Here is a 7211-nt window from a genome sequence, read left to right on the forward strand (position 1 = left end):
CCTCTACCACCATGTTGAAGAACCATCCTGACCTCAACCTCTCCACCATGTTGAAGAACCATCCTGACCTCTACATCTCCACCATGTTGAAGAACCATCCTGACCTCAACCTCTCCACCATGTTGAAGAGCCATCCTAACCTCTACCTCTCTTACATGTTGAAGAACCATCCTGACCTCAACCTCTCCACCATGTTGAAGAACCATCCTGACCTCAACCTCTCCACCATGTTGAAGAACCATCCTGACCTCAACCTCTCCACCATGTTGAAGAACTATCCTGACCTCTACCTCTCCACCATGTTGAAGAACCATCCTGACCTCAACCTCTCCACCATGTTGAAGAACCATCCTGACCACCATGTTGAAGAACCATCCTGACCTCTACCTCTCCACCATGTTGAAGAACCATCCTGACCTCTACCTCTCCACCATGTTGAAGAACCATCCTGACCTCAACCTCTCCACCATGTTGAAGAACCATCAACCTCTCCACCATGTTGAAGAACTATCCTGACCTCTACCTCTCCACCATGTTGAAGAACCATCCTGACCTCAACCTCTCCACCATGTTGAAGAACCATCCTGACCTCAACCTCTCCACCATGTTGAAGAACCATCCTGACCTCTACCTCTCCACCATGTTGAAGAACCATCCTGACCTCAACCTCTCCACCATGTTGAAGAACTATCCTGACCTCTACCTCTCCACCATGTTGAAGAACCATCCTGACCTCAACCTCTCCACCATGTTGAAGAACCATCCTGACCTCAACCTCTCCACCATGTTGAAGAACCATCCTGACCTCAACCTCTCCACCATGTTGAAGAACCATGTTGACCATGTTGAAGAACCATCCTGACCTCAACCTCTCCACCATGTTGAAGAACTATCCTGACCTCAACCTCTCCACCATGTTGAAGAACCATCCTGACCTCAACCTCTCCACCATGTTGAAGAACCATCCTGACCTCAACCTCTCTTACATGTTGAAGAACTATCCTGACCTCTACCTCTCCACCATGTTGAAGAACCATCCTGACCTCAACCTCTCCACCATGTTGAAGAACCATCCTGACCTCTACCTCTCCACCATGTTGAAGAACCATCCTGACCTCAACCTCTCCACCATGTTGAAGAGCCATCCTGACCTCTACCTCTCTTACATGTTGAAGAACCATCCTGACCTCAACCTCTCCACCATGTTGAAGAACCATCCTGACCTCAACCTCTCCACCATGTTGAAGAACCATCCTGACCTCAACCTCTCTTACATGTTGAAGAACTATCCTGACCTCTACCTCTCCACCATGTTGAAGAACCATCCTGACCTCAACCTCTCCACCATGTTGAAGAACCATCCTGACCTCTACCTCTCCACCATGTTGAAGAACCATCCTGACCTCAACCTCTCCACCATGTTGAAGAACCATCCTGACCTCTACCTCTCTTACATGTTGAAGAGCCATCCTGACCTCTACCTCTCTTACATGTTGAAGAACCGTCCTGACCTCTACCTCTCTTACATGTTGAAGAGCCATCCTGACCTCTACCTCTCCACCATGTTGAAGAACCATCTCCACCATGTTGAAGAACCATCCTGACCTCTACCTCTCCACCATGTTGAAGAGCCATCCTGAACCATCCCACCATGTTGAAGAACTATCCTGACCTCTACCTCTCCACCATGTTGAAGAACCATCCTGACCTCTACCTCTCCACCATGTTGAAGAGCCATCCTGACCTCTACCTCTCCACCATGTTGAAGAACCACCTCTCTTACATGAAGAACCATCATGACCTCTACCTCTCCACCATGTTGAAGAGCCATCCTGACCTCAACCTCTCCACCATGTTGAAGAACCATCCTGACCTCTACCTCTCCACCATGTTGAAGAGCCATCCTGACCTCTACCTCTCCACCATGTTGAAGAGCCATCCTGACCTCTACCTCTCCACCATGTTGAAGAACCATCCTGACCTCTACCTCTCCACCATGTTGAAGAACCATCCTGACCTCTACCTCTCCACCATGTTGAAGAACCATCCTGACCTCTACCTCTCCACCATGTTGAAGAGCCATCCTGACCTCTACCTCTCCACCATGTTGAAGAACCATCCTGACCTCTACCTCTCCACCATGTTGAAGAACCATCCTGACCACCTCTCCACCATGTTGAAGAACCATCTGACCTCTCTCCACCATGTTGAAGAACCATCCTGACCTCAACCTCTCCACCATGTTGAAGAGCCATCCTGACCTCTACCTCTCTTACATGTTGAAGAACCATCCTGACCTCAACCTCTCCACCATGTTGAAGAACCATCCTGACCTCAACCTCTCCACCATGTTGAAGAACCATCCTGACCTCAACCTCTCTTACATGTTGAAGAACTATCCTGACCTCTACCTCTCCACCATGTTGAAGAACCATCCTGACCTCAACCTCTCCACCATGTTGAAGAACCATCCTGACCTCTACCTCTCCACCATGTTGAAGAACCATCCTGACCTCAACCTCTCCACCATGTTGAAGAGCCATCCTGACCTCTACCTCTCCACCATGTTGAAGAACCATCCTGACCTCTACCTCTCCACCATGTTGAAGAGCCATCCTGACCTCTACCTCTCCACCATGTTGAAGAGCCATCCTGACCTCTACCTCTCCACCATGTTGAAGAACCATCCTGACCTCTACCTCTCTTACATGTTGAAGAGCCATCCTGACCTCTACCTCTCTTACATGTTGAAGAACCATCCTGACCTCTACCTCTCTTATGTTGAAGAACCATCCTGACCTCAACCTCTCCACCATGTTGAAGAACCATCCTGACCTCAACCTCTCCACCATGTTGAAGAACCATCCTGACCTCAACCTCTCCACCATGTTGAAGAACCATCCTGACCTCAACCTCTCCACCATGTTGAAGAACCATCCTGACCTCAACCTCTCCACCATGTTGAAGAACCATCCTGACCTCAACCTCTCCACCATGTTGAAGAACCATCCTGACCTCAACCTCTCCACCATGTTGAAGAGCCATCCTGACCTCAACCTCTCTTACATGTTGAAGAACCATCCTGACCTCAACCTCTCTTACATGTTGAAGAACCATCCTGACCTCTACCTCTCCACCATGTTGAAGAGCCATCCTGACCTCTACCTCTCCACCATGTTGAAGAACCATCCTGACCTCTACCTCTCCACCATGATGAAGAACCATCCTGACCTCTACCTCTCTTACATGTTGAAGAACCATCCTGACCTCTACCTCTCCACCATGTTGAAGAACCATCCTGACCTCAACCTCTCCACCATGTTGAAGAACCATCCTGACCTCTACCTCTCCACCATGTTGAAGAACCATCCTGACCTCAACCTCTCTTACATGTTGAAGAACCATCCTGACCTCAACCGCTCCACCATGTTGAAGAACCGTCCTGACCTCAACCTCTCCACCATGTTGAAGAACCATCCTGACCTCTACCTCTCTTACATGTTGAAGAACCATCCTGACCTCTACCTCTTCACCATGTTGAAGAACCATCCTGACCTCAACCTCTCTTACATGTTGAAGAACCATCCTGACCTCTACCTCTCCACCATGTTGAAGAACCATCCTGACCTCTACCTCTTCATCATGTTTTCCTTTTATGCCATAATTTTTTTTTACGGTAAGCTACCGGTTGCAGTGGACTTATGGTAAACAACACCAAGTTACTGTATTTTTAAAACTGAATTATTGTGTTATTGTGGTAAAACTGTTTCAACTCCAGTCCTCACGGGCCTGATTGGTGTCACACTTTCAACCCAGCTCCAGCTAACACACCTGACTCCAATAATCAACTAATCATGATGTTCAGTTTAGAATGGCATTAGTTTAATCAGCTGTGTTTGCTAAGGATGGAGGACTGGAGTTACCCATCCCTGCTGTAAAAGAAAAGTATGCTGCTGAAAGCTGATTACTTGGGACTTTATATCACTTGCAGGGCTGTAAATATATATGAGGACACAGAGGTCTGTAATGTTTTGTAATTAAAAAAAAATACAAATACAAGTATATTTTTTGCTCCCAGAGTTGATAAAAGTTCAGAACGCTTATATTCTTAATCTGACTGAGTTCTAATCGTACCTGTTTCTGTGTGAACGAGAGGATTCCTGACCAGCGTTGTGTTCATTATGTTCTCCTGTCTCTGTGTGAACGAGTGGATTCCTGACCAGCGTTGTGTTCATTATGTTCTCCTGTCTCTGTGTGAACGAGTGGATTCCTGACCAGCGTTGTGTTCATTATGTTCTCCTGTCTCTGTGTGAACGAGTGGATTCCTGACCAGCGTTGTGTTCATTATGTTCTCCTGTCTCTGTGTGAACGAGTGGATTCCTGACCAGCGTTGTGTTCATTATGTTCTCCTGTCTCTGTGTGAACGAGAGGATTCCTGACCAGCATTGTGTTCATTATGTTCTCCTGTCTCTGTATGAACGAGTTGATTCCTGACCAGCGTTGTGTTCTCTCCTGTGAACGAGGATTCCTGACCAGCGTTGTGTTCATTATGTTCTCCTGTCTCTGTGTGAACGAGTGGATTCCTGACCAGCGTGATGTTCTCAGTCTCTGTATGAGCGAGTGTTCACCAGCGTTATTATGTTCTCCTGTCTCTGTGTGAACGAGTGGATTCCTGACCAGCGTTGTGTTCATTATGTTCTCCTGTCTCTGTGTGAACGAGTGGATTCCTGACCAGCGTTGTGTTCATTATGTTCTCCTGTCTCTGTGTGAACGAGTGGATTCCTGACCAGCGTTGTGTTCATTATGTTCTCCTGTCTCTGTATGAACGAGAGGATTCCTGACCAGCGTTGTGTTCATTATGTTCTCCTGTCTCTGTGTGAACGAGTGGATTCCTGACCAGCGTTGTGTTCATTATGTTCTCCTGTCTCTGTATGAACGAGTGGATTCCTGACCAGCGTTGTGTTCATTATGTTCTCCTGTCTCTGTGTGAACGAGTGGATTCCTGACCAGCATTGTGTTCATTATGTTCTCCTGTCTCTGTATGAACGAGTGGATTCCTGACCAGCGTTGTGTTCATTATGTTCTCCTGTCTCTGTGTGAACGAGTGGATTCCTGACCAGCGTTGTGTTCGTTATGTTCTCCTGTCTCTGTAGCGTGACCAGCGTTGTGTTCATTATGTTCTCCTGTCTCTGTGTGAACGAGTGGATTCCTGACCAGCGTTGTGTTCATTATGTTCTCCTGTCTCTGTGTGAACGAGTGGATTCCTAACCAGCGTTGTGTTCATTATGTTCTCCTGTCTCTGTATGAACGAGTGGATTCCTGACCAGCGTTGTGTTCATTATGTTCTCCTGTCTCTGTGTGAACGCGTTGTGTTCATTATGTTCTCCTGTCTCTGTATGAACGATTTCCTAACCAGCGTTGTGTTCATTATGTTCTCCTGTCTCTGTATGAACGAGTGGATTCCTGACCAGCGTTGTGTTCATTATGTTCTCCTGTCTCTGTGTGAACGAGTGGATTCCTAACCAGCGTTGTGTTCATTATGTTCTCCTGTCTTTTTGTGAACGAGTGGATTCCTGTGTTCGTTATGTTCTCCTGCCTCCCCCTGATTTACCGGAACAGGCCAAAGGCCTGAGATGTGAAACGGACTACCCCGGCTCTGAGTCGGCTCAAGTAGGCACATGGAGACGATGCTGACAATGTGTTTGCGAGATGCCGGACAAAAGGCCATTTAAAACTGTCCCATCACTCTTTCCGTGTTTACAGACATTGCTCCTGAAACTAAAACCGACTGTCGGAGAATGAGTGCACAACTAGTAAATATTTGCAGATGTCAATCTGGTGGCTAGCTGCTGGTAGAGACTTCTATTGCAGTAATGTTGAACGGCTCTGGCTAGTATCATTTAACCAGCTAGAAGGATGAAGTAAGAAGCTAAGTTAAATGGAGCCGACCTCAGCAGGAGCCGGAAATAGGCTACTGAGATAGACATGTTATGCTCAGTGGTGAGGCTGAGGCAGGCTGCAATGCATACAGGAGGAAGCAGATGTTGTCAACAATCTAAGCCAACCCTGTCTGTTTTGCCCCATAGTTGTGCACGCCTCGGTTTGGTTACTTAACAACCAACCCCTCAATAGGGTTCTATTTGGCACACACACTAAAAGGCCAGCCCTGTCCCTCCAGGCAGACATGAGCAGTATTGTTACGTCCGTCATTAGAAGGAGACCTAGGTGTAGCATGGTAGGCATACATTTGACTTTTATTTAAAATGACACCAAAAAACAACAAAATACAAACAAACGTAAAGCTCTGTAACGCTAAACAGCAACTATACAAAGACAAGATCCCACAACTGAAGGTTAGAAAAAGGGCTGCCTAAGTATGATCCCCAATCAGAGACAACGATAAACAGCTGCCTCTGATTGGGAACCATACTAGGCGAACAAAGAAACGGACAAACTAGAAAGCCCACCCAAACCACACCCTGACTTAACCAAATATAGAAATAAAAAGGCTCTAAGGTCAGGGCGTGATAGTCAGGGCGTGACCCCCCAAAAAAAAAAAAAACCTGACTCTATAGGGAAGGGTCCGGTTGGGCATCTATCCTTGGTGGTGGCTCCGGTTCAGGACGTAGCCCCCTCAACGCACGCTGATCCCTCCACTTCCGTGGAACCGGACAGTGTATCGTCGCCGGAGACTCCGGACCGTGGATTGTTGCCGGAGGAACTGGACCTAGATCATCGGCGGATGCTCTGGACTTGGAACACCCGCTGGAGATTCTGGACTGCCGACCGCCGCTGGAGACTCTGGACTGCAGACCGTCTCAGGAGGTTCCATACTGTGGACCATCTCAGGAGGTTCCGGACTGTGGACCATCTCAGGAGGTTCAGGACCGTGGGACGTCTCAGAAGGTTTCGGACTGTGGGCCGTCGTTGGAGGTTCCGGACTGTGGACCGCCTCTGGAGGTTCCAGACTGTGTCCCGTCGTTGGAGGTTCCGGACTGTGAAATGTCGCCGGAAGCTCTGGACTGGGAACTGTCGCCGGAAGCTCTGGACTGAGAACTGTCGCCGGAAGCTCTGGACTGTGGAGGCGCACTGGAGACCTGATGTGTGATGCCGGCACTGGTGGTACCGGGCTGAAGACACGCATCTCAGGGCCAGTGCGGGGAGCAAAAAGAGGACGTACTGGACTGTGGAGGCGCACTGGAGACCTGGTG

At 48.2% G+C, this 7211-nt stretch overlaps 1 long non-coding RNA gene across 5 annotated transcripts; it reads right to left on the reverse strand.

Moving 5' to 3' along the window:
* Positions 1-1818: 1818 nt before the first annotated feature.
* LOC127911494 (uncharacterized) lies at positions 1819-2967 on the reverse strand. Of its 5 annotated transcripts, none has more exons than XR_008078737.1 (3): positions 2944-2967; positions 2442-2549; positions 1819-1837 (listed from the first exon to the last, which is right to left on the reverse strand). It is a non-coding gene; the product is annotated as an uncharacterized LOC127911494 (long non-coding RNA). The 5 variants fall into 5 exon arrangements; XR_008078736.1 differs by lacking the exon at positions 2944-2967 and adding an exon at positions 2908-2931; XR_008078735.1 differs by lacking the exon at positions 2944-2967 and adding an exon at positions 2872-2895.
* Between the last annotated feature and the right edge of the window lie 4244 nt (positions 2968-7211).

Source organism: Oncorhynchus keta, chromosome 24 (assembly GCF_023373465.1).
Source record: "Oncorhynchus keta strain PuntledgeMale-10-30-2019 chromosome 24, Oket_V2, whole genome shotgun sequence".
Taxonomy (NCBI): domain Eukaryota; kingdom Metazoa; phylum Chordata; class Actinopteri; order Salmoniformes; family Salmonidae; genus Oncorhynchus; species Oncorhynchus keta.